General features: G+C 38.8%; 1 long non-coding RNA gene across 1 annotated transcript in view; it reads left to right on the top strand.

The window, feature by feature from the left end:
* The window catches only part of LOC119424444, a 70,843-nt gene extending 57,276 nt beyond the window's left edge, over positions 1 to 13,567 (top strand). Inside the window, exon 3 of the long non-coding RNA XR_005187509.1 lies at positions 13,402 to 13,567. This is a non-coding gene — a long non-coding RNA (uncharacterized LOC119424444). The remainder of the gene's footprint in view (positions 1 to 13,401) is intronic.
* Positions 13,568 to 13,834: the final 267 nt, after the last annotated feature.

Raw genomic sequence — 13,834 nt, forward strand, 5'->3', positions numbered from 1 at the left:
ACTTCTAATAGAACCACACTGATAACAGGACCATGCTACTTGCAGAACCACGCTGCTAACAGAACCACATTGCTGACGGGACCATGTTGCTAAGCAAACCTCACTGCTAACAGAACCACTCAGCCTATAGGAACATGCTGCCAACAGAACCACGCTGCAGACAGTACCGTGCTGCTAACGGGACCATGTTGCTAAGAGAACCTTACTGCTACAAGAACCTGTCTGCTAATAGGACCGTGCTGCTAACAGTACCAGTATTTTTATAACAATATTTTTATGTTCATTGCTTTTTATTGCTGTATATTGTTGTCTGTACTCCATGTTGTCTCATGAGCTGCTTGTTTGTCCTGATTCATCCAACTTGAACTATTGTATTCTACCATGTTGTTTACCAGGTTTCTTTAAGGACTTTGTAGATGTTGTATTTCTTTTTCAATTTTTGGTTCTTTGTACTTTTGTTGCATGCTTTGATATATTTTGTTTTGTTTTTTTTGCAAGTCGAGACAGTTCTTCTTGTGCTGAGCATTTCATTGCATTGTTGACCTGCATACGACAAATAAACCATAAATTCTAGTCATTATTGATCTGTTTGGATTTTGGTTAAAACATTTATGAATGCTGATTGTATTCGAACGATGGCCTTTGGTGGTGAACACATCAGAAGTCTGTTGGCGTGCCATCTAATTACATGTTTTAGTAGAGCAGCCTCTGCCGCTGTATCTCGGGGATCCATCGCTGACGTATTTACCAAGACACACAAGAATATTTGTGCTGCGGGCAGACCGGCGTTTGTGGAGCGATGCTGTTTAGATTCCAGGGTTTAATTGAGTGTGCTGCTCCTGAGGTCTGGCTTGATGTTTCACTTATTGTTTCACATAGTTGAATGAAAATCATTTTCTTTCCATCTTCTCGAGCACTTCAGCTTCCTGTACGTTTAGATCTTGAGTGAAGGCTGTCAGAAAACAGCAGTCGGTTCTAATAAAATATGACTTTGTGGATGAGCTGTATTTTGCAGAATTTCAATGTTTAAAAAATGCATGGTCATTAAAGTCTCATCTTTCTGCATGCGCTGGTTTATTTAAAGTGGACTGGAACAAGTTCACATTTAGCTTCATTATTCAGCTTTAACCAAGTGAGGATGTGATGAAGATGATATTTTTGCTCTGATTAATACACAGTTTCAATAACAGCCTATTGTTAACAAACAGTTACCGTAGTTTCTGGTCTATAAGCCGCTACTTTTTTCACACGCTTTGAACATCGCAGCTTATACAATGCTGCAACATTTGTTTGTTTGTTTGTTTGTTTTTTGACGGGCTAACGAGCTTCATGCCAAAACTTTTAGCCTCGTCACACCCGGGCGCTCTCATAACTGCTCCGTACACATTTCTCTTGGGGGGGGTGGGTCCTTGTGACTTATTGAGAAAACCGGCATAAATAAATGTTAAAAAAATTAATCAGACCAATTAAATTACCGAACAGGTCACAGTAGACCAATGAAATGGGGGTGCTTGAAATCTTCGCTATAAAAATTAAAGTGGCGATCAATAACTTCCTGGTAGGCTACTGTATTTATTATTTTTTTAATCAGCCATGTTACAGGCACTGTTCAGAAAAAAACAAAACATCTACTGTACGTATTTGTGTATGTTACCGGTACGTATTTAATTAAAAGTTTTTAAAAATCTTTGTGTAAATATCTGATGTTACAACCTATGTGAACACTTTTTTTTAATTCAGTGGGTGTGGCTTATATTCAGGTGCGCTCAGTAGTCTGGAAATGACCGTATAGGTATTTATTTTTCATAACATGTTAATCCAGGTTCATCTGCCTCTGATTGTGATTTTAAATTTTATTTATTTATTAATTTTTGGTGGTGAGGGGTTCATCCGTCCGTACGTGTCATGACAACCTCTAGAGTCCTGAGGTGGCTGGGGCTATAATTGAGATGTGGAGTTCCCTGAACAAGTCGTCACTTCAAGTCCTCTAATTTATTGTTACTATTATTTAAATGTTAGGAAAATGTTTTAATATTTTATTTTATTCTTTGCTAAATATATCGAGCTTACGTGTGTTTTTTTATGGAAAGCTTGAGAACATTTTATCTTGTTGACAAACTGCAGTTTAAACAATTTTTAACTGGATAAACAAGCTAACAGTCCTGTGATGGACCTGCGACCTGTCAATTTATTTTTGATAATAAACAGGTTAAAGTCAAATGTAAATTTGACAAAAAACAACAATTATGTTCTTAAAGAAAAATTTAAACCAGTCAAAAATAGCTTGAAAAAAATCCTAGAAAACAGAATTAGTGCATATCTATAATAAATGTTTTTTGAACAAACTATTATATAACTATTTATATTTCATTATAATATATAATATATACCTGCATGTGATTATAAAGAACGTGGGGAGGCTTGTCTGTCTAAGGTTTATTAAAGCAAATAATCTTTATTACAATAAATAGAGATGAGTTTCATGTTACTTTGAGTTTTCATCGCATGAGTTTTAAACTTTGATGTGAAAAGAAACGAACAGCGAAGACTCAGTTGATAAAAAGCCAAGAACAAAAGTGTGAAGCATCAGTGAGTCTGTTCTGTGTACAGAGGCAAGATGCAATTAAAATTAATGTAACTACCGGTAGGTATTCTTCAAAACACGTTCCCCTCCCCACAGAAAAAAACAGCTCAAAATCCCAACCTGTCACAAATAAGATCTTAATTTATTCAAATCCATGTAAAATATCGTAATACCTAATATTTGAATGCATCTCTTAACATCTCATTTGCACACAAACATCTTAACACACACAATCTGTTTAACAAACACGAATTACTTTTGAAATGAAACTTAACCTAATGCATGTGACTGATTTGCCTTTAACATCAGAAAGAAGACGACAAAGTAGAACAAAAGCATAACTGAAGAAACTGTTGTGGCTAAATATCATCATTATTCAACATTGTTAAGAAAAATTGATTACAATGGGTCTCTAAATAGGGGTTGATTAAAGAGATTCAAATGGCTGATCAGTCAACAGCATCAGAATCTATTTCATTTATACCTTCCTTGTGCGTCACTACAGTTTACCTCTCACTTGCCGTACACACTCTCATCAAGAATAAATCTTTGGGTCAGCCAAACCAAAACCCAAAGCCTCAGCCCAGACTTCATGGACTCTGTAATTCCTGTCGATATAGGCAGTTTTTATTTTTTTCCTGGCTTCTCCCTCCCTCAAGGGCCACCACAGCAAACTATGTCGCACAAAGTCTTGCCAATTGTCTTTATGCCAGATGCTTTTCCTGACGCAACCACAGACCATGGAGCTACCACAGCCCTCTGTGCGGAGCAGAGAGCTGCTATCTAGGGCACCCGGGGCAACAGATGGTTGAGGTTAAGGGCCTTTCTCAAGGGCCCAGAGTGGGGCAAATGAGGGTGGGAGACAGGTGTGGGTGTTTCACTTTTCCCACCCACATTTTGATGTTATCAGTATGGGGAGTTGAACCAGCGACCTTCCAATCACAGACCCACCTTCTCTAACCTCTGCACCACCACTCTCCAACAATGTAGGCTCAAAGATATGTGTCGCGTTATGTGACAATATATCACGATGACGTAAACATAATCGATGAAGGCTCACCGATGGTCTTATTTCTAGCTCCAGTTGAAATGTCCCTTCCATATTTGGTGGTGATGAGACCTTACATACTATCATGTCCTCACAACAAAAACACATTCTACCTTGTCGTAAAATGCTTACTTCGTACCAAACTTTAAAGACCTGGTATGGAAGAACTGTATATTCACACATCATAGTTTTTGAATGTTGTTCCTCTTCAGGGGTTGCCACAGTGAGTCACCCTCCTACATCTCACTCTGTCCTCTGCATCCTCTGTCCTCACTCCAACTATCTTGATAAAACATTATTATAGTTTCACGTAATAAACCTCACCACTTGCTCTTGCCGAGATCGGACGCTTTTCCCCTCCCCTCCCTCTCCGCTTTGCTTTGCTGCTCTGTCTGTCTGTGAAACTGCTGTGAGCCTCTCTTGCATCTTCCGAACCATAATTATGGACTTGTTTTGATCAGTTGGTCCCTCAAGACAATTGATAACATTTCTTCGAAGAGAAGACGGGCTTTAGGCGAGCCGATTTGCCCTGTTGGCACGCACGCAGCTGGATATCTCATCGACTTGAAGACTTGATGATGTGTTGCCATTTGTGGATTTTAAGGATTCATATTTAATTGGATTTACGATAATTGGTTCCTGCTTTTTTGATTCGGCTGGTTGCTGGTTTTATCAACAATCAAGGAAGTCGTTGGCAGCAAATTTGGACCTGATCACGCCGCTGCTTGCCTTTTATGATGGCTTGGTTCGTGCCTTGAGTACCCAGACTCAAATGCTTTGGGCAGAATGGATCATATATTGGGGCTTTTACTCAGTCACATTCCATCAGTGTGGCCATGTAATTTGGACATTTTGGAATCGAGTGGACCAACACAGACTGAAGGTAGATGTCATTAAGTTCTGCCTGTCCCCAAAACAACTGTGTGTTTATCTGAATTTGACTCCCTTGACTGGCCTTGATGGTCATCTTATTTGAATTTGCCTGGAGAACATGTGATCTGACACTCACCACCCCCTCCCTGAGGAATTTCCAACTGATAACCAGAAGAAACCAGCAGAATAAACTTTGTCATCATTTCAGGACTCTTGGATTCTCATAGACGTTATCTTTGGCCATTCCCCAACATACCTCGAGAATGTTTACGGATTTCACTGGAGGACACTGGCTGATTATTCCACCCTTATCAGAACTCTTACAGTGCCCTCGAGAGTGTCTATGGACATGCTCACCGCTCTCGTCGCCCCCCCCCCCCCCCCCCGCAGAATGTCTACGTCACTATGTGCTTTTTTGTGCGAGGTGCTTTTTAATATTAGGTTTTCTTCTCAGGCAGGAAGAAAAAGTCTGATAGGAATTTTTTCGCCTCCAATTCCTACATGTGTTCAGTTTCACTACATTTTGTCGGTTTAAAACAGATCTCACTTGTAAAAGAGTCTTCTAGGCTCATTGTTACTTATCTGTCTAAATAAAGGTTGAATGAATATCCTGAGATGCCACACTCAGATTATATGCTGAAAATGACTTGGCTACTATCATAGCAAATTTTGGCAAAATATTTGTTATATTGAATATGTTATAGTCACTTTTTTTGTCCACGGTTGCAAAGCGAAGCGAGGAAATTGAAATTCCCTCCATGAAATGGTGGCCATGGCCACCAGTGGCCACCCCCTGGCTCAACCATTGCACCTGTTGTTGAATAAAATTACTCCCGCCACTCGCCAGGACCTGTCACTGCACTGCCTCGGACAAGCAAAAAATAAAATAAAACATATCCAACCTCTGTTTTTATACACAGTATAATTCCAATTGAATTTCCTGCACCAAAAACATAAAGGTTTAATTACAATCCCTCTTCAATTCCTGTCCAGAAAAAAAAACACTCATCTCCAAAACTACAAACATTTCTTATTAAAATCCTTCAGCAGCTGGGGACATCAGCGTAAGTCAGCTGGATGTGGCCACCAACTTGAATGATGGCTACTGCAAAAGTTAAACAGATGTAAATGAACTTTCAATGATTACTTTATCAATTTAATTATAAAGTTGTTCATGAAATATTTTGCTAACAGACGCACTTGAAGCCAATGGTTAGTGGCAGTTTTTGAATAGATCTTGTGTAATAGTTAGTCCTCCGAGTATGTTAGAGATAACTCACAGCTACTTCCTCACCAAACTGTAGCTCAGTATCTGTAAAATGGGTGGAGTTATGAATTTTCAGTGTTTGAAGTTGCTTAGATGTGGCGGCCATCTTGAATTAAGTTGACACCGATGGTAAATGAGGTGACATACGTTTAAAGATTTCTTGAAGAGCGTTGTTATATAATTCATCCAGTGACTCATGAAATATTTGGGGAAAAGACAAACGCATTTACATGATCTCCCATCTGTTATGGCAGTGGGCAATTTAAACCACATTTAAAACCGTGACAACTGTCAACCTCAATCTCCTGAATAAATGCTCATAGCTTAGATTGATTACAATAATTTATTGTAGTCATTTTATTAGTGACATTTTACAAAAAAAAGGCTAAAGACAAAACTTTTAAACATGTTTAGTCAATAACCAAAAAGCTGCGGTCCATTAAAATGGTAAATTCCAGTTCATTGTAACTCAGGAGCAAGTTTCCCTCTTCCCCCACTTTAAGCATCATTTCTAATTATGTGTAGCCAAAAAAACTGTGACTTTTGTCGAAGTGTCAGAATGTAAAACTGCACACGGAAGGAACGAGGTCTGATTAACGAAATCAACCTGGTTTGTTCACAAATTGTTGCTCGCAGACAGAAAAGCCATCGTCGATCTTTCTTTGAATGCAACGATAAGAAAATTATTCAATGAATCAAATTATTATCATCACGTTCTATTCTTGTCCTTTTACTCTGTGCGGACAGACGCTGGCCTCCTCGTCTGTTTGTTTTTATTTTGTCCGTTTTAAAACGTCTGTCTCAAACAGGATGTTGCTTCGGTCCCAGCTCTTGGAACTGGGTTGAGTTGGATCAAAATCTCCTTTTGATTGAGGAAGATGTGCAACTAGAAAGAAAAACAAGTTGCTTTTTGAGAGCAAAACAGTGCATCTAGTTAAATGCACGTTATTTTAAATAAGCAAACATTACTATATATATATATTTTTTTTTTTTTTTTTTTTTTTTTTTTTTTAATTGCTCCCAGTATAAATATAGGCTGAATCAGAGCTGGACTATTGATCTTTTTACAGATTCGCTTACAAATAGGTTAAGCACCCAGATGTAAGGGTGGAAATTAAATGAATGTGAATGCATTCAAAGGTCATGACGTCAGCACAGCAGTACACGTACTGCTTGTCCCATGTCAACCAGATGTGGCCTCGCCTCAGGCCTGGGTACAAGCAGCGAATCAGTGAGGAAGACTACCAACAGCTGGTAAACTACCACTGCTTTGAAGATGGTAAAGCTGATCACTTGTTTGACTTGGGAAACTGGACCTGGCTTATCATGGGAGGATCTAAACATGATGTGGGCAGTTCATGTTTTGTTGTTAAGACTGTACCAGGTCTTGGGAGGGGTAAGAAATAAAGGATGTAATGGATGTAGCTATGTATCATCAGGGTCCCTTCAATTACTACCAGTGGTAACCTGGACCTTTAGACTCCCCACAACACCATTCGCCAACTAGCAACCATCAGTCACAGTCCACCTGATGACTGTCCTCACCAAGATGCCAGTAGTGTTACCTCTCTTCACAACAACGGTGGGATTTGCCTTCTATTAACTGCGCAGAACTGAAGTTCACCATCAAACATCATGCGACGCCGCTCATCATCAGTCCATGCTTCCTGATTTTAGCACCACTCCAAATGTAGACATCTGTGCTCTGGTGTTTGTAGAAAAATACGCTTGAGATGGTAAACCGTTAGTCCAGCTGAGCCTAGTCACTGAGACACGTTGCAGGATGACACGAAGTGTTGTGACAAGATGGAAGAGCAGATGGCATGGGGTTCTGTAATGCACAACATGATAACCCTCCTGTGACGTGATCTGCCTTGAGTGACTAGAACCTTCACGTGCCCATTGGCTCCACCATCAGGCCACTGTGGCGTCTAATTCCATTCAGTTTATTTATATAGCATCAAGTCACAACATAAATTATATCAGGGGACAGAAGAAAAACATTCACACACGTTATAAATGCCAATTAGCAAAGTTTTATTTCTAAGGAAGACGGCAGATTGCGTTGTCTCTATTTTGTCGCAGTCTCTCATCCTGAGCTAAAACAAAAGCAACAGTGGAAAGGAAAAACTCCCTCATAACAGGAAGAAGCCTCCAGCAGAACCAGGCTCAGGACAAGTGGCCATCTGCTTCGACCGGCTGAGTTTGAGAGAACAAGATGGAGGAACGGATACACAATGGCAGGTCCAGAATGGAGGCGAGCAGTTTCCTCACTAGAAGGAAAGACAAAAAAACATGTTAAGATAAAAACACAAATACAAACTATTCAGTTGTATTCATTTGTAACTATTCCTTTAAATAACCGTTGTCGCTGTTGTCCATGGTTGTCGTCACTCTTTGTTGAAATCAGGTCTCTCTTGTAAATGAGTCCTCGAGGCTCATTGGGATTTACTTGTCTAAATAAAGGTTGAATTGAATTGAAATTCATTTGATGAAATGAGGTCACTTTGTCCTCCAGCAGTCTAAACCTATAGCAGCATAACTAAGGGATGGGTTAGGAAACCCAATCTGACCCTGACTGCAGGACTTATCAAAAAGGAAAAGATTTGAGCCTTGTTATAAAACTGGACAATGTGTCAGCTTCATGGACCGAAACTGGAAGTTGGTTCCACAAGAGAGGAGCCTGATAACTGAAAGATCTTCCTCCCATTCTGCTTTTGGAAACTCCAGGAACCACAAGTAAACCTGCAGTCTGAGAGCAAAGTGGTCTGTTAGGAAAATATGGAAAAGTAAGATCTGTAATATAAGATGGAGCTAGGTGGTTTAGGGCTTTGTAGATTAGAAGTAAGATTTTGAATTCAATTCTGAATTTGACAGGGAGCCATTGAAGAGAAGCTAAAACTGGAGAGAGATGATCTCTCCTATCTGTGAACCCAACATGCCAGGCCATACGATGCAGCCCAGCCTCATGCAATCCCACCATGAGACATCTATCTGGTGTCTGGTGACTTTTAGTCACTGTCTTGATTGACTGACCAATGCTTTGGCAACTACCTGATAACACTATTGTCCCACTTGTGGTTGCACCACTTATGCTGTGCTCCTTCTAGACCCTTTCTAGGTGCCTTCCTTTTTTTTGTTTGTTGTTAGTAAGTGTATTATACATATATTAAATGTACTGTATAAATTATACATACTGTATTTAAAAAATTGCCACAGTTTCAGGTAGCCATGTTCCTATTATTCATGGTTAAAACTTGCTGTTGAGTGTTAATGTGCTGAAATGTATCCTATAGCGATTGAAGCAGCAAACTGTCTTTATATCGCTGTCACTACAGCTGTGCAGAATACCAAATGATTCCTGGGCTTCTCTCATACTCGCACTCACGCAGGATTATATTTGTGGAAGGTTTCTCCCCTCTGTGACAAGCAGTCAGACGGTTTAAGCATTTAAACTAAATGCATATTTTGCTCCTGCTCTCCTTTCCAGCTCAACCTGTTGCAACACTTTTTTTTTTTCCTTCGTATTTTGCTTCTGCTGAGGAGAACACATTTTTCTGCAGAGAAAGCACAACTGTTTACATTTTCTGCTTTAAGTCTACTTTTATTCTAAATTATAAGTTTAACAATTAAAATCGTCAGGTGACACATACTTCCATGTATACTTTTGGAATAGATGCTTAAACTTCTAAGATGTTCTTTAGAGAACATTTAATGCATGCATGGAGGCTCGTTGTTAAACCGCTGTTAATGCAGGTAATAAGTGACAGGCTATTATCAGCTCTGCTCACTTAACAAAACCATTTTAACCTCCAGCCGGTCGATGGCAGAGCTCCAGTTGGCTGATAATGTTGCATACAGTAAGCACAAATCTTAACTATAGCTCGGCTTAGGGCTGCAAAACTGTCAAGAACGAGTTCGCAGTGACAGGAAGGAACAGTAAATGGAGTTTTGGGTTTCACTTTTGAGAAACTGAACATTTGGTTTAAATGTGGAGAAGTTTTAGTTACCAATTACTGGATTCCATTTACGTTAGGATTTTAAACTCAAACTACACTGTGCATTAATTATTATACCAGATTAACTATTAATGCAGCTCAAAGTGATACGGGTGGTACGCCACTGTCGCTGAGGGATTGGAGAAGTGAATGTTTGTAGTTTTCAAGATGAGTGTTTTTCTGGACTGAAACTGAAATGGGATGCAAATAAACCTTAATGTTGTTGGTGCAAGATATTCAAGTGGATATGAGTTACACTGTGTAATAAAAGCAAAGGTAGTTTTTTTATAACTTATTTATTAGTTTTTTTGCTTTTTTTTTTTTGTCTGATGCAGCACTGAGGGATGGATACGGGCATAGACCTGTTGTGATAAACAATAAATTAATTAAACGCATGATAAATGAAAATTATTAACCTCATTTTCATTTATCAGCTTTATCGTTTCTTTGTGTCTCTCTTTCTACTGAAGATACTGCATGATAAAAGGCTTTTCACTGACCCCTCCCTTTCTCTTTAAAATCCATTTTAATCGTCCAAAATCGTGTTTTTGGATCAAATCTTTTTGAACCTCCGTCTTGTCGAAGCTCCAAAATTTACAGTTGAAACCTGTGCATTTTTGTAAAAAAATAAAAAAAATAAATCTCTGCAAAAAGAAGCTGAGAAGTTGTGATTTTTTAAATTTTTATTAAAAGCTTTGTGTGAAAAATGCTATGCTAAAGAGATCAAACCACACCTAGTGTCCACCATTTTGAGAACTGAGAAACAGGAACGTGAGACGGCCCATGTCACGTCAAGGGGCCTCTCTCCCATTTTCTTAAAGAGACACGCTGCTCGCTCCCTCACTATCCATCCTTCAATTCAAACAATCTTATACTGCCATCCAGTGGTCAAAAAAGGTTCTACACGTGAAACAAATTAAACATTTCATCTTAAATTTGACAATAATTACTAATTATTGTCAAAATTCAAACAATATTATCATTTATCGCAATAATTTCTGAGACAATCGCCTGGCAAAATGTGTTATCGTGACAGACCTATACTGGCAAGAGGAGAGAACCATTGTATCCATGACTAGGTGCAATGAAGGAGCCAGGGAGTAAATATACTAATAGTATACAAAAATACTAATAGTATTTTACAAATATACTAATAGTAGTATAGTATCACTTTGACCTGGTCATTTTAAAAGGAGCTTGCATGCTGAAAAGGTGTGGGCACCCCTGGTTTAGAGTTACCAATGAACCCAACATGCATGATGTTGGTCAGCAGGAGGAAAAACACACGCACGGAGAGAACATGCAAAGAGCCTCAGGCGGGAAAAACACAGACAATAAAATGACTCTTTGATCTGAATGCCTGAAGTTAATATAACTCGATTCTGTTAATTAACCTTGAATATTAACTCACATTCTTTTTTTTTTTACTTCCCTAATGCTAACATTTAATTAAAGTGTTTTAGATTATTTTTGTCATGGAGTGCTTTCAGTTTCACAGTTTCAACTTTTTTTGTTCAGATGATTTTTTTTTTTTTTTTTTTTGCGTGGTGATTTGTCATATGGCCATCTGCTGTGACGCAATCACATCTTTGTTTTTCTGTCCATCCATGTAGTTAAAAAAAAAAAAAACGTGCATTTTAAACTAAATTTGCATAAACAGACAAGTCACGATTCTGCCATCTGCAACACTTTGTGATCTGAAAAACCGCAACAGATTGTGAACTGCAACACAGTATTTAAATTTGAGCTGAAGTCTTGGGAATTAAAAAAAAAAAAAACAATCTTGGAACAATTTAAATATTGTCACCATAACTAATGAGAAAATGTGATTATTGATCATTTTTGATCAGTGTTGTCAAGTTATCTCAGTTCAAAACCACAAGTTAGTTTAGTGTTCTCTACATGGCGAAATGTGATTAATTTGGTTCACTTTCCACTGTGGAGTGCTGTAAATGCACCTTTTGTGTTATGAAGATGAGACAGTGTTTATAATAAAAACCTAGTAAATAAACTTAATAAAAATTTGTGGGAATGCATACTGCTTGGCACGTTTCATGACATAGTTTGAAACTAAGATAGTCTGAGTCAGTCTTTGTGTTGGCTAAAGCTGTTTAACTTAGGAGGCCATCATAAATTGGGTTTATTCCAAATAATGAGTTTTAGATTAGGATCAAGGATTATTTTAAACTTCTGCTAAGAGGTTTGTGAGATATTTTGCTGCAGCTAAAGAAAAACGTGACGAACATCGGCATTTTATTCCCATAGAAGGCTGATGTATTATGGTATCATCTGCATGCGTATGTAAACTTTCTCTTGTTCAGATCATAACTACTTTTTTTCATACAACCTTTATTTATACAGGCTAGTCTCATTGAGCCATGAGGACTCATTTACAAGAAAGACCTGTTCCAGACCAAACATATAACGTACAGACAACAATAATAATAAACAATAATAACAATAAACTACAGTAAAAATGCAGTTAACAGTTCCCTTTGGTTTTGTCAACATTTAACACCAGCTTGAGATGGAATAAGTCTGACTGAGTGATGTCAAATGCAGACTGTAGAAGCTGCATTGGCAACTGTGTTAGTTCAGCAATAAACAACAGTGTCATCAGCTTAGAGATTCAAGGATGCATCAGGAATGTTTTGACCTACATTATTTATATAAATTGTAAAAAGAGTGGGACCTAAAACTGAGCCTTGTGGCACACCATTGATGACTGTTAGGTAGCTAGATGAAGTACCATTATGTCGAACACATTGCTGACACACATTACTCATCCGCTCAAGATAATTTAACAAAGCTGATACATGTTTGACCACTAGACGGCATGCTGTGTAACCACCCTGGTTTTAAAGTTAAGGGCACAGGTTTCAAACAAGGTTTTGTACGAACCCAAATAATATGAGCTGAAGTGAGAGAACTCCAAGATGTTGAAAGGTTAACAGTGATTTATTTACAGTGATATACTGCATTTTCCGGTGTATAAGTAACAGTTTTTTGCATAGATTTGCCAGTCCTGCAACTTATACAACGAAGCAACATATATCTGTTTATTTTTCTATATTCATAACACAATTTTTGACTGACACTTTAAATGTTCATTCATACTGACAAGAACCAGAGTAAACATTAACTTTTGCAGCCGCTGGAGGTGCGAGAGGGCCCTCTAGGCTTGTGACAACTAATAGTAGGCGTATGTTGTTCCTGTACCGCTACCTCCTCCACCCTCACACCAAACATTGACCATTAAAGTGCATTCATTAAGGAAACAGTTAAACTGTGACACATCTTTGCTACAATGTCGAGCAAACAAATACTCGTTTTTAAGTGTTAATCTTGTTAAATTTTGAAGAACTGCAACAGCAAGTCCTCCTGTGCGCGCTCCCGTAGCCACCAATCGATTTTTAGCAGCCCATCGATTTTTGGTATGACACCAGCCCATGTTTTTCGGGGGTCAGCGGTGACGCATAATAAACACGACTTATACACTGAAGCGACTTATACACCGGAAAATACAGTATATATGCTGAGTACAAGGTGGACTCTGGAACCCTGGGGAGCAAGGAGGTCAGGTAGGTTCTTCTCACAGGTAGATGATTGTATGTGTTTTCTTTCCTTACAGTTGACGATGCAAGACAGAGACGGTGGTCCAAAGGAGTTCCAGTTTGAAGGGAGATGAGAACGCAAACGTGGCGGGCGAGTGGTAGGAGGCCAAAGAGACAGCTGAAGCAGTCCACAAAGAAACCAGGCTTGGTCAAGGAGGTCAGGATCCAAAAAGCCTCGGGCATGGAGACAGAAACATGAAGAAGACAAGGTAAGTTAACCACTGTTGTTTAACACGCAAAGAGGCCAGAAGCATAAATACCAGTAGGCATCAGAATGCTCCAGCAGAGAGTAGCTCCTCTGCAGTCTTAAGTACTCCTGGCTCCTCATCAGAGTCACAAGTGCACTCGTTAGACGCCATCTTGGAAACTCCGTGGCTGCAGAAGACTGAACTCAGGTTTTTGCTTGTCCAGGCCATAAATTCTGATTTAAGAAAAAATAACAAAATATAG

The sequence above is a fragment of the Nematolebias whitei genome, chromosome 18 (genome assembly GCF_014905685.2).
Source record: "Nematolebias whitei isolate Nwh7 chromosome 18, NemWhi1, whole genome shotgun sequence".
NCBI lineage: Eukaryota > Metazoa > Chordata > Actinopteri > Cyprinodontiformes > Rivulidae > Nematolebias > Nematolebias whitei.